Genomic DNA, 20148 nt, shown 5'->3' with positions numbered 1-20148 from the left:
AAGTGTATCATTTACATCCCACTCGGATGGAGAAATGCTTTGGGCCTAGTGGGAGTTTGTCCCCGTGTGCTGCTTCAGTACTGAGCCTTGTGCTAGGACCAGATCCAACACACTCACATCCACACGCCCAGCCCTAATTTTGCTTCTTTGGATATAAAAATGCTGTCCTTTGCTTGCACGTTGACTCTGTTAGTTGTGAAATGTTCCTCCAGGCTACCTGTTGATCCCAGATAGCGCCTCTTGCTGTCTCTGGTGATTATAGGGATGTTTCTCTGGTTAGTTTAGACTTGGAAGGATTTAAGTCATGTCCAGGTGATGCCAAGCCCAAAGAAGTAATGTGTCTGTGTGACAATACATACATAGAGACGTGTTTCCTTATAGCTCTTGCAAGTGAAATGGGCAGGAAAGATGAGAAGTAAGAACAAAAGGAACTTACTTAGTTTTGTTGGGCAGATGAACTGAAGGGGCAGAGTTCAAGAGAGCAGCTGCAGGCTGTAGTAGGGAAAGTCAAAGAGCTACAAATTGACTAAACATGGAACTGCAGGTGAGTGTATAAGGCAGGAGATTTTACACAACTTTATGATTTTAGTTGTATACGTGCATGCAAAGCTTGTGATACACGTTTGTACAACTCGCTGCAAAGGTACAACCGATTCAGAACATGAAAGCTCTGGCTGTGGTTTGAATAAAGAGACAAGCTTGCCATTAAAATAAATTGAGTGAAACAAACACAAATTTGGTCACAGCCAGAACTGAAGGTGTATGCAGCAGGTTAAACGGCTAAATGAAGTGTGTACTATTTCAGACAGAGCATGTATGAGTCCTCCCAGCTGTACTTGCGACAGATCTCTTGCAAAAACATTCCTTGCAGGAGATCTGCTTGCTGCTAGAATAAAAACCACAGAGGCAGAGTGATAAAACTGGAACGACAGATGGCAGTATATGTGAAATGTTGCATACCTTCAGTATAAGGCTCTTAGCTCTGCTCTCAGCAGCCTGTGAAAAAAATTAGTAATGAAAAAAGTGAGGTTATTTTTTCTGTTAAGTCAGTTAATACTTTTTGGCATTTCAGGAAAGCAGAGCTGTTTCAGAGGAACACATAGGAAAGGTTACCCATGCACTGAGTGTGGCATTGTATTAATAAAATGGTTTGCAAGTTCTGCTTTCAAGTACAACAGTTTTCAAGCCTTCTGCTCAAGAGTAAGCAATTACAGGTAGCTCAAGGCACTGCAGAGCAGCGTGAAATGCTGAGCATTCTGAGTTCATAACACTCACTGCCTCTGAGCACTTTGTTCAGATCCTTGATCCAAACGAATCTGCCACACTGGTACAAGCTTTATTCCAGTGATCAGCACTCACAGTACAACAGGAAGGGACTGGGGAACATCCTGAATAAAACTGGCACCCATTGCAGATAATTAAAGCTACGTATAAAGTGCACATTGAAGAGATTTGTGTGAGGTGCTTTTTTTTCTTAGCATGTGAACAGAGTTTAAATATCATTAAATTTGTGTGTAAAAGGTGTCAGGTGTGTTAGTACAGGTAAGTTTGTGAAGCATCATCCAATTTTGTACCACTAGGTCTGAAACCCTATTACACTAAAAACTCAGAGTGGCAAAGCATCAAATCTGATCAGCCTGTTGTATTTCAGTGTGTTATAAATTATACGTAGTTAATGATGTTCCCAGCAATCTATTCTCAACCTAGAAACGACATTCATGAGACATAATCAAAATTGGCTAAGAGGTGAAAATTGCACTGCAAATCTTGGCTTATAACCACCTTGCTCTGATATTACGAGGGTATTATCAAAAGGCCAGTGCTCCTGCTTTTTCTTTTTAACTGACGTTACATAGGCTAAATTTTACATCCTCTTGGGAAGAAGACTGTTCCTCCAGATCCTCTGAGGTCATAAAGTAAGTGTGATAGATCCACGGCAATAATAGTGAACACTGAAATACAGAACACCTGTTGGTCTCTTCAGGACTGGGGGATCATCTTAGGAGTAAAGCAGCTTAACTCAGTCTGACAGCTTCCAAACCACTCTCTGTTTCTGTTTTTGCTCATTTGTATTGACTTAAGCATACAGCCAACTTCCTTTAATTAAGCAGCAATATACTTGAAAAAGGCATTGTGACCAATTTTAATGAGTTAAATACAATCTCAAATACATAGCTTTAAATCACGAAAGCATTCACAATGGGATGCCTCCTGCAGCTGTGAAAAGATTACTGGCGGAGTGCTGTTTTTGTGCAGAGATCTGAAAAAACACTGCTGCCACATCCTGCTGTGTCCTAAGTGTCCTTTGTATTCATTCAGGACAAAATAAGCTGTCAGGTAAAGAAGCTTCATGATGTCATGTAAACAGAAAGGGACTCGTTCTGGTGGCTCTGTTTCTGCATGGCATTGTAAAAAGCAGCTTTGCAGCTTGCCAGCCTGTGTTCAGCTGCCAAAAACAACTTCTTTCTGCAGCGTGTGAGCATTCTTAGACATGTCCACACCCACTGGGATGGTCTGGGAGACTCTGTGTGTAAATCATCGCACCAAGAAAGAATGCTGTCTTCAAACCTTGTATTTGATATGGAAAGAAATTCACTCTGTTGGCAACGTTTCATTACCATGAGACTGAGAGGAACTTACCTATGTAGCTTCTCCCTGGAGGTGCAATGTCCCTGGAAAATATCTCAGTGTCAAAAATTCTATCAAGCTCTGACTTTCCAGACACTGAATTAACAATATGGCCCAGAATCTAAACAAAGCAGACTCCTCCAAGACTCTCAAGACTTTAATGATCTGATTCTGCACCAAATCTGTGATGTCAAATTTCTTATTCCATATCTGCAGCCTCCCAGTGCTTTCATTCCCAGTGCATCCACTCTTGAAGCAAACACCACAACCACTAGTCATACTCATTTTAGATACTAAATTTAGTTTGTTGTTACTGCCTTTACTCTAACACTAGTTACAATTACCAGTGGTATATTGGTTCTGAATATAGTGTTTTATGCAACTTACTTTGTTTTACAGTCTTGCTTGTAATATGGGAATTGGTTTGGTAATATAGTCTTATTTGTTATCCTTTCTTCCCCTAGATCAGGTAGTAAGAAATCCGTGCAATGTGGCTTTGTAAAATTAAGGCCACTTTGGAGAGGTGATTTCAGGTGGGGATTTGTGAGCAGCATGATAGCAATGCATACATACTCATAATTGTGAGTATAGTGGGAGTTCTCTGTAAATTCTCATCCTGTTAGTGCAGAACTGAAACACGGTGCTTTAAACATACCCTGGAGAGTTTTTCTTAGCAGCTGAAAGCCATCTGGTAAAGCAGAAGAAAGAAAAGAAATGAAAACTGCATGTTTGTACAGTAGTTGTCACCCAGAGCATTCTAGTGCATTTTAATCACTAGAAACAGAACTGCTTCTCAGGTCCTAGAGCCATTACATACCAGGCTGGGATAGGAAAGCCGCAGAAGAAAACAGGTAGTTCTTTAACCACAATGTAATTTCCTAACTTAAAGATGAGGCCATTGTGAACTTAGGCGAAACATTCCTTTTTCTTTCAGCCCTCTTTTGGCACCTTGATAGCTTGGTCTGAGCATTTCTTTGTCTCAGGGTAAACACTGGAAAGAAGTGAGCTGATTTACGGCCAGCTCTCCTGTAATTGGAAGCGCTCCTTGTTCCTATAGAGCTTCCTGCCCAAGAAACTGGTTAACAACAGCTTTACAACAACCAGCGCTGCAAACTCATGAGAAGAAAACCTGTATTCTCCCTATTTTACGTGAAAGGAGAACAAGCAGTGAATGGTTAATTTCTTAATTAATGTTACACAGTATCACAGAGGGCCCAAACTGACTATTCTTCAAACAATATTTAACGTGGCAAGGATCTGTTGATTCTTTACAAGCCAACAAACACTAAGATGGGAAATGTCATTCTGATAATATATGTTATTCTGTAAAGATGCAATAGCCACCTCAGCACAAGTGTTTGTTATTAATAGCAGCTGAAAAGAAGATAAGAGGCTGTGAGGCTGCCAACACTGCAAGCAGCTTTTTGTGGCTGTTATCTTCAGGGAACTGGTGGGCCTTTTCTCTATGGCACTGTTTGCTCATTTGTTTTGCAATTGGACAAAGGAAATATGCAGTATCTTACTTTAAAGGTAAGCTGAGGTAGAGCAGATCTAGCTGTCATAATAATGCAAATATCCCTTAAACGGGCAATTACAATTAATATTTTGCCTCAGCATCTCACAGTACTGAGCCCAGAATACTCACTGTCATCCTACATGTTGAGAGAGCTTGGCGCCCAATTGTGAAAGAGTTTTACATTTTAGAAGGATCACAGAAACTCTATCCACTGGGGAACCAAAGGTGAAGCCCTCTGTCAGACTGCAATGACAGCATTGCACACACAAGCTGGGAAACTGGCATTTTGAGGCGAGCAAAGACACCTGGTACTCAGGAACCTACTGCTAATGCTACAGAAGAGCAGTGACCTTCATGCTTCACTTAGCGCTCTCGAAAGGCATTAACATTGCCTGGGGACATAAGGGGACAGAAAAAAATTAGTGACATCTTTTCATGTTCAAGAATAAAAGAAAAAGGTCTTTGATTCAATTCTTATTCATTAGGCTGAATCGGAGACATTGTAAAACTGAGAAACAGATATAACCTTGAAATCGAATGATACTGATACTTAATACCAACAGCTCTGCTGCTTTCAGAAAGGTCCTTGTGCAATCTGGGCTATAGAACATTTCTTCTCTGCTTTTGCCTTGACACCACAAATTGATCAGATGACTGTGAGGAAAGGAATTGATTAAGCACTTTCTGTGCTTAGAGGCTTGAGCTAATAAGTGACAAACAAATGCAGTTTCTTGTTGGAATCGTTATGTGCAGTACTACTCAGACGATGAATATGGTTAAAACAAGGGATTCCGTACTTCCTCCAGCACATCAAACATCATCTTCTTCCATCTAGGCTCCGTGTTGTTGTTTTAAAGGACTTGCTGAATGTAACTTGGCCCCAAAACTGCAGAAAAAAACTAGTTTATAACGGAGTAACAGAAAAAGGGCCTGCAATGAGTTTAAATCCCTGCATGGCAGAGGACTGGGACAGAAATACAGTTCTTCATCACAGACATCTTCACTTTCTGTCTGTCGCCAGGGCTGAACCAGTACACAAACAATAGTCTGATACTGGAAACCAAGCCAGCTTTTTTTTTGTCCTGGGCTAGCTGTGCATTTATTTGATGGGATTGCAGTAGCTCTTTCAAGCTCTCCCAGACCCATTAAAGGCTGAAGAGTGCCTCAGCACTTTAAGCTGCAGGTGGTCAAAACACTCAGAATGGAGAAAAGATTAGAGCTATCCATCTATATTAAAATAAACAAAACAAAACACCTAGCTCCACAACAGAACCCAAATCTTCTCATGGTCTGCTGAGCCTTTTGTGTGCTGTCCTATGTGCTGCTCAGCTGTATTTTTGTTATTTTTCCTGTGGGAGGGCTGTTCCCTTGGCTACCGGCGCTGGTCTCTAATAGTTGGCATTCGGGCATTCAGAGCTAATAGGATGAAAACATTTCCCTGCTTTTCCTTCATTCCAGAAGAGCTGCAGGGACACAACTGGAAATGTTTCTGGAGGGCAGCAGCTCCATGGAAAACCACAGTATCTACTTGGATGCTTTTGCCCCAGTGCCAGGTAGATCTGTGGGGTCTTTTCCTGCTGGCCCCTACCTTGAGAGAAAAGTGCTAACAGGAGGTGAGGCTGGGGGCTTGTTTCTCTGCCCTCATGCACATGAGATCACATATGCTACCTTAGCTGCTCCAATCAGATTTCATTTTAGCCACAGGCACAACCACCAGCACTACAGTATCAAGCATTACATACACAGCCAGTCTCATGCAAACAGGAGGGACAGGTCACAGCAAACACAGTTACCTTCTAGGAGCTACAATCAGTGTCCCATAGTCTTGGCTTTCTGCTTTAAGGACACTGTTGCTTTTGCACAAGAGTAATGGAAACAGTTATCTCCACTGGAGATGTTCTACCTCAATGTTCTGCCCTCACTTGTCATCAAGCACTCCATGAACTTCATTTCATTAAAGCGTTTGCAAAGTAACTTTTGCACAATAACCTGCTCTCCATAGACCCTTCATAGACTGAATCTGTTCTAATTTAAATTACTGTTATGTGAGGGACTCAAATACATCTTTTTCTTTAGATAAGTGCCTGGAGGAAACTAGTCCTTTCACAGTCACGCAACACTAGAAGGGGACACTAATTCAAAAGCCAAGGTGAAGCTTGCAGTATCTATGGAAACTGGAGACCAGTCTAAAGAGAAAGCAGAAGAGAAAGTAAGAACACAGATCTATCTGATGAACAGAAAACATCAGATCTCAGACAGAAGCTGAGAAAATGAGGCAGTAAACAAACCATCAAGGAAGAGTTTTACACTGGATGGCTGGATACCTGGTTAAGACTCATGGAAGTGCTGGGGGTCCATGGGCAGATCAATGGAATTAAGCAACCCGCCCTGGCTGTAACAGCTCCCAGCTCTCTGCCAACCAAATTGAACTCTCCATTTTATTTCCACCAAGCCACTACCTGTCCTGAGGTTTCCAAAGGATGCTACTTCCCTTAAAGTCTTTTATGATCCACTCATGACTCAGGGCTCCATACTTCCTACTTTGCTGAAGAGGCAGCACTCTAAAGCACATCAGACTCTTAACTAGTTCAGGGCACAGTAGTGCACACATACCAGACACTGCTTGTCAGCATATTGATCACTGCTCACCAATTTGCCATCATGAAAACACCACTGCCTTTAGACACAGAAGTCATACCCTTTTCATTCTTGCTGATAACACAAGGTAATCCTGCATGAATGTTCTCTAGGGGAAATAAGATTTTATTGCAGCAGAAGTGATATTAAAACACATCACACTGGGACACTAATATGCATATTAATGAAGTATGTGCTATATAGAAGCCTAAGAAAATTGAGCTAGCAGGGACCTTGGGGTTTAGTACTTTCTCTTTGCTCCAAGCCAGAATTATCTGTATTTATCACACCTGACAGCTATCTGCCGTGTCCAACCTCTTCTACCAGCTTCACGATCTCTGCAAGCATTATTTTCCTGTGTTCACTGGTCTTCCCAGAAAAGCTCAAGGTGAATGCAGTAAAAGGACAACACGCAACCAAGAAAGAATGATCCCATTCCAACAGCAGCATGGACTCAGGTGTCCTGGCAGTCTAAGGGAAGTCCCACTCAGTTCAAGTGTTTATTTAGAGTTGGCTGCAGTAGAGCATTATTTATAAACAGCTGAAAAAGAAATCTTTTCAGTGTGATGGGAAGTGCAAGCAAGATGCAGTTCATCAGCATCAGAGCAGATAACTAGCAATGGGTCAGTGTAAAAAGGCAGTTCATGGCAACGCAGGAGAGGCAGAATAAAGGAGCAGCCACTTGCACTACTGATGAGGATTGTCCTAGATTTATTTTTTGCTGTATCAAAGTAACTGCTCTTTATTTTTGGTGGTGGTGCAGGCATTACAACAGCACACTACAAATCAGCTGCTTGGTTTTATTTACTTCTTGGTAAGAAAAGAGATTTACCAGCCACATGAAGTGCTGCTGTTTTCATGCAGATAAGATTACAACTCCAGTCCCAGCCAGCCTGCAAAAACCTGGGATTAGAGGAAAGGCAAACAGTGGAAACCTACACTACTGCTCCCAATACCTGTTCTAGAAGAGGCAGTTTAAATGTGCAGCACACCTTGATTTTATTTCAAATACTTTCAAATAAACATGAACGCTCTCCAATGGTTGTGGTTCAGTCCCCCAGAAAATAGAACCATTGGCAGAGTCCATTGCTGGCACAGGCAGCCCTGCTCTGTCACCTACTAGGAAGCACAGCCAAGAGGCCAAAGCTGTTGATCTGACTAAGCAGCCTGAGTTGTTTTTCCAGTGGTAAATGTGCCTCTAAGGGTTTGTTTCATGTTGATGGAAGAGGAAAAATATGTTGTCCTCTGCACAAATGGCTTATCTATCTAGTCTATCATTTTTCATCCTAAAAAAAAAAAAATCCCATTTCAGACAAAGTCCAATATGGATCATATAATGATGGAACTGAAGCATTACAGTTAAATCCTGAGAACTGGCAAATTTTAAGGAAAACACATTCACAAAACTAAATAATTTTGCAGGTTCTTCAGTTGCTGTCATTTGGGTGCAGGAAAACAGAAACTGCCCCTTCCCACGCAAAGCCCACTCCTGCCTGCAAAAGCTCTGACCTAGCTCCCCTATTTGCTTGGTTAGCTGTTATCCCATGTGTTTGTGCCCCAGCTGAGTTCCTCACATATTACCTCAAATCTCAGAGACTGCAGTTTAAAATCCCAAGCTTGGTAGCTCCAGCAGACACGAGGAAGGAATGTCAGACCTTACAACTCCTAAGCTCTTTGTCTCAGGCTTCCTGGGTATAGCAGTGCTCCTAGGGAGCATCTCAGTTGTGGGGGCAACTGACAGCCCCAGTTGGAGCGTGTGGGTAAGGCCCAGTTCTCATTTAGTTCATCACAAGGATTTATTGACATGAACAACAAACAACACCTAATGAAAAGAGACTGCAGAGACACATTATATCCTTGACTTGAAAGAGAAATCCATACATTAGAGGGAGCAATATAAAGCAGAGGGATGAAACAACTACATTCTTCACATTTGTTAGGATCCCATAGTTCATAACATGTTTTAGTCTCTACCTTAAGCCTCTCTCTCTAAGCTGATGGGCTCATACGAAATCTGCCTCATTGACCTGCCCTTACTGACTCCTGGAAACCCCCAGACAAGTACCAGAGCCTACTCGGAGGGACCTTCCCCAAAAGTACCTGAAGGAATTGCAAGGAAGAGAAAGATCCAGAAGTCATCTTTTTCCCCATTAATTAATTGGAGTGACTAGAAGATGCAGTGAAGGTTAATTTGATCCCTCTTACACTATTATATGTTTGCATTTATTCGTTTAAGAACAATTATTATATCGATACTAGTTATATTGATGGTGTCAATGGTTCCTCTAATTACCAGAAAACTGATTAACACCAATTCAAACCAAATGAACATGTAAAGTTCACTGCTTTGTGCAGGTGTCCTATCAAAAATAAATTAGCTAAAAATAATAAAAAGAAACAGCATGAATCATTGCCATGCTTTTTGCCTCATGATAGCTTTTGGTTTATTTTACTGAAATGAAAAATTACTGCGAGTAATTTCATTATTTTCCTCCTCAAAGAATCTCTTCCAACTCCAAGTTACCCTATGGCCTGCGTTATTTTTGAAGACTGTCCTGGAAAATCCATTAAGACCAGCAGTAACTAACTATTGAAGATACGCCTTGTTTTATATATTCTCTCTTTAATTCCTGCATGCCAATGAAATCTTTTACCCTTTGCTTTGACAAGAAGCACCAAATTCACCCCATATACACTGATTGTGCAGTCAGAGAACTGCAAGGAAGTGCTGCCAGCTCCTCTGGGTGCACCGCTGTGTTGCATAAGGCCAAGAAGCTTCCCTCCAAGAGCAGGGGCATGAGTTGCTCTTGGTGCCTGCTGAGAGCAGTCTGTCCACAAGGAAGGACCTGTATTTCTGACTACTCACCTACACCCATTGCACTGCTGGAATACTTTAAATATGAGTCAATTACAACCTCAAAACTCTGATCAGGGTCTTTTATTTCATCATCTATTAGGTGCCGCCTTGGCAAACCACCAATGACAACCTTTTCACTGCCTGTTTGGCCCAAAGTGTAGCTATGCTACAGCTGCAGCAGTTCATACAGTGGAGGCACACCTACACCAGTGCCTGAACTTTCATAATAGATAACCCTTTGAATATGTATACAAACATATTTTTCAGTATATGCTTTTTCTATAGAAACATCATATCCAATTGAACATGGTCTACTTAAAATCAATTCATATTTACACTCTGCAAACTAAATGGAAGCTAAGCTAGGCCAATCTGTTTCAAGAGCTGACACTGATGCTGCTTCTACCCCCATCCTATCACGATTTCTTCCCACTCTCCCCTGAAGAGGAAATACGTCAGGCTTGGAGTCTGATTAGCTGTAATCAGAAAACATCTACATCTGTAGTTGAGCAGTGGAAGCTTTTCAATTACAATGGATTTTAAGAATACATCTCTGTTTTAGAAAAACAAATGCTTTTTTTTTTTTTTGAGGAATTTGAGCTACATAATTCATTTATAAAGTTTTTCTTCAACCATAGTAACAGTACCAGAGAATGAGGTATCTTAACTACAGCAGGGATACATTTCTGCTCTTTGGAACTAAACATAACTTACTGTCACTGAAGAAGTACTGGAGAGTTTTTCAGAGGGAGAGTGGTAGAACAGTCAGTGTTTACCTGCTGTACAAGAACAGGTTCCTTTTTCCTTGCTAAAGTGCCCAAAAAAGCATCACTGAATTGGTGGGTTCAAGTAAGCCTCAGGTACACTGAATGGCCTTCAACTTATGCTTTGCTCCTGGTAATGGTGCTTTTTAACACATGAGATAAGGAAATCTACCTTGAGGGCAAACCTGGATAGCAAGCTGAAGGTATGTATTCATATCTTAGCACTAACCTCATAGAATAACAGCCCCTCCCAACACGTTGCTTCCCCAGGACAGCAACATGAAGTGCTCATGGTGTAGGCATACATGGAACAAGAAGCCATCTGCCTTAGGGCATACCTGCAGGGAGCCACGAGCAGGAGGAAGCCTGCAGCTCTGAAACACCTCTTCTGTCATTTGATGTAATGACTCCTGTCAGAATAGACCCCAAAACACTGCACTGGAAGGGTAGCTCCAGTGAGAATAAACCCACGGTGAATGCTGAAGAAGCTGCACTGTGACTCAGGTCAGTTCAGATTTAAAACACAGCTCCATGGGCTGTAAGTGTGGGGATGTGCTCCTGGCATACTTGACATACCACTGCTAGAAGAAGAATCCTACATACTAGTTTAACTTGCTCACCTTCTGGTTACATTCCAAGAATGTTCCTACTTCTGGTTTGTCAAGTTCACAGTAAAGTAAGGGGAAAGCAAGATATTGTATTCTACTTTAAACTGAAATGCAAACTGTAAGCCAAATTTTAAACAACATCTACAAGCCTCATTCATACACTGCAAAAAGGTTAGAAGAGTACTTCTGTGCACTTCTGTGTCCTTTTCATACTGTCACCTCATTGTTTATATTTTTCTAAAGAGAAAGATAATAGTATTAATCTATTCCTTGGGGCTGCTGTGAGGATTCATCAGTTAACATTTATGCAGCAAACTGGAATAAGTGCTTTTCAAGTGCTAAACATCATTATTGTTCTCTTCCTCTTCATTAGTACATTATGTACATCCCAAGTAGACAAGTTAAATACTGAAATTAATTGTCTTCAATGTAAGGGAAGTGGAAAAAGGTAAAGACCAATTGAGAACCACTAATGAGTGCTGTGAGTGTCATCTGTGTGTAATAAAATAATCCACTGCATTTTGCAGAATTACAAATGTATATATTTGCACACATCTAAGCAAGATCTTCCCGGAGCAAAGCCCTGAGAAATGTCTAAATTAAACACATCAAATGCTCCCATGTGCCTTGCAAACTAAACATATAATAAAACATACAGGAAATGAGATTTGCAAAGAATCACTGAGAAAGCTGTCAGATTTTATAGCGCAAAACCTACCTGCTGCTTCAGTTTGCTTCCTTCTTAAGAAGTAATCTCTATGGGAAGGAACAGCCATGGAGGAGTAGAGCCAGTCCAGAGCTGGAAAACGCCCCTTGCTAAAAGAGAAAAAACAGAAAAAATAAATTCAGAAAAAATACAAATTCCAGAAAAGACAACCCAGCAGATGGTATCGCTGGTGATGGAGGAGCAAATGCAAGTAGCAGCACAACAGCACAGAACCATTGTCTGCTGGACCCATGCACACAGCCATGCACCTTCCCCTGCCACCACTGCTGCCCAGTGCAGGCACTCTGCTGTCCCATCTTCACCCAAGCATCCCATACTATTTGTTTTATTTTTTTCCTATTTCAGTGATATAGGAATGATACAGTATATTTATCAAAGTGCAAAATAATTGGAATTAGGTATCTTCCATAAATATTTGTGAGAACTATGAGAAATGGGCAAAATCTTAAGGCATGTCCTTGCTATTCAATATTTGCCAGTTGCTAATGGTTAAGTACATCTCAGCCTTGTGATCTGAAATTCATCCAGCCAACATATAAACGCATGAAAGGCAGGTCCCTGCTCCAAGACATCCATCTGGGTCTCTTCCAATAGCAAATGACAGGAACACATGTTGCTAAAGGGTAGAATCTCTCCTGGGCCTGGATGAATTGCTGTGTGCTGGTTACCGTATTTTTCCCTTGCCTGGGGGTAAATTGTGGTTGTATAGCTGAAACCAGGTAACAAATTTTAATGTAGCTGAAATAAGGTGAGACAAATTTAGTCTTTGCAGCTCTATTTTGTTTTGCTTTTAAAAGATCTGCATGGTTTTACAAAACCTGAGCAAGTTTCTCGCTTTCAGGACGGAGCCATGAAGATTAAACACATTCAATTAAAAACAATCAAATATGCTTTAGTACCAGGGAGGAGAACAGTGGAAGCAAATTACACACTGCATAAAATAAAGGCAAAATCACTTTTTTGGCATCTTTATATACGTGTAGCAAGCACCTTGAAAATTCCCATATTCCCAAAGCACATATATATACATACACTGAGGTTCAGAAGCAGTTGGCAGTGACATGCACAAGGCAATGGTGGCATCCAGGCTTGGGCCAGCCTTCTCTTGTGATACTTTGGCACTTCAAAATGGGACTTTCTCAGCTTTCTCTCACAGAGACAATCTGAATTGTTAGTTGTCTGGAAAGAGGGAGAAAAAAAACACTGCTACACTTTTGTTGAACAGATTGGTTTCTGTGATCTACATATCTGCACTAATTAATTCACATCCCCAGCTGTTCTTCACACAGGACTTACCTCACACTAACAATTCAATATCTTTTGAAATTTGACTGGAATTAAGCAATTTTTTTTTCCTCTCACTAATTCCAGTTGTTTTTTAACTTGAAAGTCAGAACTAATTGAGCACAGCACTAATATCCCTCAGCAGTCTTCCGCTGTCATCTCACCACTGGGGAATACTTCAGTGGTTGATTGCCATTTTTTGGTTAGATGTCTCTGTTGGAAAAGCTGCTTTGTGTCAGTATTGCACCCTTTTGAGCCACATAAAACCAGAAAATTGAACCGCTATTTGAAAGAAAAGGAAAAAAAGGGTATTGTAAGATGATGTGCGTAGAATGGCAGTTCACATACTTTTTTAGCATTTAAAAAGCACGTGGTGCCCAGACATGCGATATTGTACCGTCCCAAATGCTAAAGCCTTAGGGTCATATTCTGGAATTATCCTGAGGGAGCTGCAATACACTTCCCTCTGATCTTTGGTATGCACAAGCAGATAGTATTTCATTTAGAGAAAGCATCTAGCAAAACGAATCCTCACTCCAATTGCATCAATTCACATCAAGCAAGCTCTTTAATTTCATTCAGCTACCTGGAGATGCCTAATTTTCAGGGTTTGAAGGAGAAATAGGCTAAGATGTGCCTTATAACTCTTCATTCAGTTTTGTTAAAACTGGCCCATCTTTTTTCTCTTCTCCAGTTCTTTTCCTTCAGCTTTCTCCCAGTGTTTCAGGCTGGCTACAAGCCATAGCAGCAACAATAGCACAATTCTGAAGCTGAACAAATGAACAAATCAGTGCAGAGGCAGGGCTTTGCTAACCCATTGTTTGGAGAGGCACTATCCTAACTAGCAAGGAGTGAGGTCAGTCTGCTTACAAAAACATGTAGGCACACCACTAGATATCAGGTTAACGTCAGTTATTCCTGCAAATTGTTTGCATGTGGAATGAAAAAGAGATTAACAGCAAAGCTGGCCTTAAAACTCTGTTTCCATGTAGTGTTGTTCAGGACTCTGCAAAAATCCTCAGCCAGCAAACCCACTGAGAAAACCCTTATTCTGGTTATCATGCCCAGGACAATAAACCACTGTAGTAGAAATAACTAATAGTGAAAAACATCTGCATTATTTAGCATTGTAGAGCTCTTTCTGCAGAGAAAGTACACTTCCTAGTGGAACGAAACCCATTTTGATGGGCTTCATGTTTGCACTGTGTCATGACAAACAAAACCTGGGCCACCAAATACGCACTGAAATCTTTAGAGAAGAAAGGGGAATCTTCTTGTTGTTTACTGTTGAACTGCTGTGCTGACATCAGCCTCCAGCTACGGACTGTACTTCTCTGGAACCCCCTAAGAACACTGCTGAACCTTGGAGCTCGATGTGAAACATAGATTCTCTCTACACCTTCATATGAAAGCATCCTTGCTACTATTACCCCTCATATTATGCATTGCTGTAGAGCACAGAGTGGAAGATATCCATCTTTCCTAACTCCAAGTAAGGTGTTTTCCAGTTTGCTAATGTGAAAAGTACAACATCTTAGTAATTAGTAGTTTGGGGATTTATCATTCTGTCAGCCCTGATGTACATTAGCAGCTGAGGAACATTGCTATGAATAGCCAAACATTGCTGTGGTTGTTTATGAAAGGGAATTTTCAATCTAGGTCAGACATAGTGGATTACAAAAACAGTTTATCAAGCAGTATTGGATAAAATAAAGGACTTGCTGCAAAAAGAAAACAGGAAAGCTGTTATTCACAGTATTAACTTAAATTATTTGATTTTAAAATGTCATTTAATGTCTTTGTGAGGCATTCTATTTTGGTACGCTTTTGCCACAGAATTTCATCACTCTGTATAATAACAACTACATGTTAAAATAGAAGTTTAGTCCTGTAAATGTTAATCCTAAATCTGCATTCATATAGGTGTCTTCTTCAAAGTTCTGAGACAGGAAAGTAAGAGCAATAGCTGGTGTTGCTCCAGTGAAAACAGTCTGGTCCTGTTTTCACATGGATTCAAGCCTTCCAATAGATCCTGGTATTTCTTACTTTTATCTACACTAAGCTACAATCACAAATAAAAGGAGTCCTAAGACAGCCATGTCAATGTGATCAGACTGTTTAGAAATATCATGACATTTTTAGTAACTGCTTATGAAGGGGGAAGACTCCAGCTTGCTGATACACAAGCCCTCCCCACCAAAGACCATAACATCTGTTCTTCTCTTATTTTCAGTAAAACGTTTGTTATAGAGCTGGAATTAAGGCCAGGTGATGTCACAAACAAGTTTGGAATGCTGAAATAATTATTTTTTTAAAGTAATTGCTTCCTATTATGATTACCGTAACAGTTAGTGTAATTCTCTATAAAGCTCTGGGTAATATCTAATTTACTGGAAAAAAAACAGCAAATAAGTAACTTTATCTGCTCTAGAAAACATATTAGTACCAAATCTGATTTACTATATAGACAGCAGGAGAGCTTCATTGTCCTTAGCACTTCTCTCTTGCTTTTAAACGTTTGGCATAGTCAAAGTTATGAGTCAATTAGGCTGTTGTCACTTAGCAACCACAACTGGGTGCAGGAGCAAAGCACTTGGGAGCAGACTGCACTTGACTACTAAACATTGCCACTCCAGCTCATCCAGAACTCCTCTCTCTTACTGACAAAAATGAGGAGGAAGGGAGCACAGAAAAAAAATGTGGCTTCCAGGAGTATTCACATCCCCTTTAAGTTTAAACATAGATTTGAAAAATGTTAGACATATTTTACAGGAACTCACAATGGAAGCTGAAGCCCAGTGCAGTTGGTCTCAGAACAGTGACTGCTGAGCATAATTTTGCTCAGATACTCTAGCATCCAGTTAAGCTACTCCACAGTTTCCAGATGCAGCTGAAAATACCAGTAACCAACTATTTGTCAGTATATTTTGCCTCTGAAAAGCACTGTGAGGAACAAAGGTAATTAATTTGGCTGCTGCATGCAATCCTTGCAGGGCAGCCCCCAGGTATTTTGTTCAGCCCCAGTACATTTGAAGGAAAAAAGTCTCAATGAATTCAGGGAGGATCCAATTTTCTGCTTGTCACATGTAGCAGAAAAGCCTCAGCTGGCAGGAGAGTGCTGCTGCTGCCCAGGGAAGAGCAGTTCTGTCTTGCTGCACCATCTCACCTCATCTATCGCTCCAGTGACTTACTCACTGATCGTTCTCTGGAGTTCCAGCTCTACAAACGGCATCTGCCAGGGATGTGGATATGCAGTAAAACAGAGTCAACAGGTATGAAATAGAACCTGCTGCTGCGGGGCTCTGACAGCTCAAGAGCTGCTGCTTCCCCTGCACAACTCAGAACAGCAAGAAGCATTGTAAAGCCAGATTACTTTCTTTACAATGGTGGCATCACAAAAGTCCGCATGTATCTGAATCCCTCACAGCACCATCCCTAAGCCTTTGCCCAGCCAAGTTCCAGGCTGCATACCAGCTGCATACATGTGTACACTTTTCTTCTCTGCTTCCCATCCACAGCTGTCATACCCACTGCCATTAGTCATGAAGCTTAGTGTCTTCCTACAGAGTAAAGAATTTTGAAGATATGGGCACAGAATCAATGTAAACAGCAGAAGAATAAGAAATGCTTAGAGTGCTGTCTGATAGCACTTCTGTGCTTTAGAATATGATGTGCAGAGCTCCTGGGAACAGCAGTCAGAGCAGTAGCAGTGAGGTAAGAAGTGATCATTTCAATACAAACAAGGAATATTTTATTAAACTGCTAACACTAAAAGCTAATAGCTACTTTGGACGCTCAAGATTACTATATCTAAAATTCTTGTGTTTTGAAAATGAAGTTAGTGTAAGAACCAACAACACTCTTGGTAATTAGAAACATATTAAGTATGTTCTACAGAGCAGTGTGATTACATTTAAATTAAATTAAATGTGACTCAACAGTTCCCATACAACGTGTTACCCACATATTTATTAAAATACTCAGATATCAAATTGGTTTCAAGGCTTACCTCAAATAAACTCAGATTCTGAAACTTACCTAGAATTAGTATGTTTTCCATTCAAGCCTCGCAGTTTTAGACACTGAACTGAACGTGGTGTTCCTGAAAGGGAAGGACAAAGTAGAGAAGTGTTAGGGGAGATGAATCAGAGGACAAAACACTAAGCACTTTTCCTGAATCACCTTCTATTGTGGGATTAGAAATTTGCACAACTGCTGTCCCCTCTTGAAGCAGAAACAAAGGAGAAAATAAATAAAAAATGCAAGACTGGAAATAACTCCACCTAAATTCTCTCATGTTTCTGTTGCTGAGTTAGAAACCAGAAAAAGTACAGAAGTGGGTGACTGTTTGGGTGCAAACATTTGTCACACTGTCATGATCTATTGTTAGAAGAAAGTCACAAGAACAACTCTAATGCAGGCTTAACCTACAATGATAGCATGAGCTTTGGCAGGTGCATATGGATAACAAAGAAATCTGTACTGACCTGTGATCCCTGAGCGCAGAACCATTTTGTCTCCCATCTGGTCTTTCTTTTCCTTTATGTGCTTTTCAAATATTTCAGGAAAACTGTTGGTGTACCACAAGGATTGCACTTCACAACTTTGTCCCAGCAGCCTGGACCATAATGATGAAGCTGAACCTATATTTCTATTACCCAGTTTCTTGACAGAAAGTATCAACACAGTTCTACAAATTACATCACTGGTGTAAACAACCAGTCAAACTAATGAGTAACGCCTTCAACAGGCTTTCTGTTATCTTGCACTTGCTTTAGAAGCAGCCCTTTTGAACACTGTTCTTTTTATAACATACATACTTTTTGCTCTTTTATTTCCCTTTTCGTGTGTGGGATTCGTGGTAGATACAGAACATCATTCAGATGCAGCTCAACAATTTTCTGGGGAATTCTTTCCACAAGTGCTTGATACCTCAAGCGCAACTTCAAGGTTTAATTTAGTCCCACTGTATCACTGAAACAGAGTTCTGCACTTTCATTATTCTGTCCTGGAGTATTTAAAGCTTCCTCATGATATTCCAGAAAAGATATGTATGCAGATACACAAAATGTAATGTTCTATGACTTTTTTTTTTTTGTTTGAGCTGGCTCATATTTAACAATTACTTGATGAGAAAATCATTATTCCACATATCCCATGACTAACACTATGAAGTGACTGCTCAGTGCAACCACTTTTGTTGTTTATAAGATACTGTAATCTTCTGAACAAATTAGAAAATTACTGAAACGCTTCTACTACTAAGAACCGTTCAGTTCCTCATTTCTATTACTGTCGTCAAGCTGATAAATATCAAACAGTACCAGTAGATAACCTGCAAGGAATGTTATTTTCCTCAAGTGGATCAAGTTCTACAGCTGCAATATATTGGAAGGATCTTCACAACTGCCACCCATCAGCAGCAAAGAGAAGAGTCAGATCCAAGACTTCAGACTCCAGAACCCATCAGAACTTGAGAGAAAACACTTGCATGTCACTCACAGGCTGTCTCTTGCAGTAGCTGTGTAGAGATTGAATTTGTTGCATGCCTCATAAAACAAATTTATTTATCTTACTGGAAATACTTTAGTATATTTCAGTATGAAACAATGAGATCTGACCTCATGCAACATTAAAGTTCCTGCATCAGTAAAATAAGGCACTTCTATCTTCTCAAAAGAAAAAAAACACAAAGAAAAACACTTCACCTGCAGTACTGTCTCCACTGTGAATTTTGTGATTTTTTTTTTTCTTTTAAAGAATGGCAATATACAGACATTTTAAAAACAAGGTCCTCTACCTGTTTTAAAACCTGAGTATTTGAGTTCTGACTTTCTTTCCCTCCCCTCACTTCTCAAGTAAAATACTTTCCAGTAAAAGCAGTAACAGACTAAAGGGAGCAGCTGACCTATAAGGCAGATCTATAAGTAGGAGTGAAAATTTGAATTCTATAACTGCAGACAAGTTGCTCTGAGTCAGTTCACATCCAAATCTATGCTCTTGTCTGTTCTCATTTCCCACAGGTAGTTATGGCAGTAGCAATTTGAAGTATTTCGTAAATAACTTACTGGTATTCAGCCTGTTGCTTTATTTCCTCTCCTATAATTGAGTTGTGGTGGTTTGACATTTTGATTCAGTGTTGTAGAAAAAGCAGACTCAATTTACTGAAATTTCTATGGTTGATGCATTTAGGGAAGAATAATGATTCCATTTTGCAATGCACTCATTAAGGGAAAGGTACTTACATTTGTTTGTAGAATCAAGTAGTCATCAGGAACAAGAAGAACATGGCATTTTCCTCCATGGGCTGAGCAACAACTTTGGGCAGGATGGTTCTGACCTACGGCCTGATTTCCACAGCTATTTGAAAACTACCTGCAAAGCCATTTTGGTACTCTTTGGTCCTCACCTGTGTATATGAAGGCTATCTGCTACACACTGCATGAAAAGAAGAGGGAGAATGTAGAGAGGCATAATGGCAAAAGGCTAAGTCACTGTAAGGTGTCATTTCTGGAATCCAGACTACATAAAATAAATAAATTTAAATAAATAAAATAAAGCATGAAAGCTGACAACATAAATCATCTTCCTGCTCTCCCCTATCCCATCCCCTTCATTCTTGGGAGCAAGCTGACTTCTGTGTACCCTTTTGAGATTGATACTCTACCCTAACCAGAGCCGAGACAGCCAATTCCTGGCACTGAAAGCATTTGCGCCAGATTTAGCTAGACTAGGGCCTGCGTGGGCTGAGTGGGTTGGAAAAGAGGAACTGAAAGAAGAAACCACCAAGACACTCTCATTGCTGGGGAGTAATGAAGGAACTTCCCTGTCCCCAAGCCAGAGGCATGATTTAGTGGAGGGCTCTTGAAGTTAAGGTAGTTTGGTTAGATTTTGGTTGAACCTGATGATCTTTAAAGCCTTTTTCAACCTGAGCAACTCCAAGCGCTTTGAGGTCACTCTCTGTGAAATACAGTATAATACTGTAATACCTCCATACCTCTGTGCAGAAGTCCATCCACAGCCAACAAATGCCTGAGCCTCTTTTGGCTCATTTTATCCCACAGAATCTTCTAGGTGATGCTGCTTGGAATGGCTCAGTAACAGCTTAGCAGAGCTGTTAAAAATAG

The 20148-nt window shown here is 40.5% G+C and overlaps 1 long non-coding RNA gene across 1 annotated transcript; it reads right to left on the bottom strand.

Moving 5' to 3' along the window:
• Positions 1-89: 89 nt before the first annotated feature.
• Positions 90-18160, bottom strand: LOC107317663. Its single transcript, XR_001556959.2, has 5 exons — positions 17509-18160; positions 17060-17123; positions 12770-12916; positions 11729-11826; positions 90-996 (listed from the first exon to the last, which is right to left on the bottom strand). It is a non-coding gene; the product is annotated as an uncharacterized LOC107317663 (long non-coding RNA).
• Positions 18161-20148: the final 1988 nt, after the last annotated feature.

The sequence above is a fragment of the Coturnix japonica genome, chromosome 8, assembly GCF_001577835.2.
Source record: "Coturnix japonica isolate 7356 chromosome 8, Coturnix japonica 2.1, whole genome shotgun sequence".
Classification (NCBI taxonomy): domain Eukaryota; kingdom Metazoa; phylum Chordata; class Aves; order Galliformes; family Phasianidae; genus Coturnix; species Coturnix japonica.
Note: the sequence above shows the minus strand (reverse complement) of the source record. Positions and strands in the feature narration are given on the sequence as shown.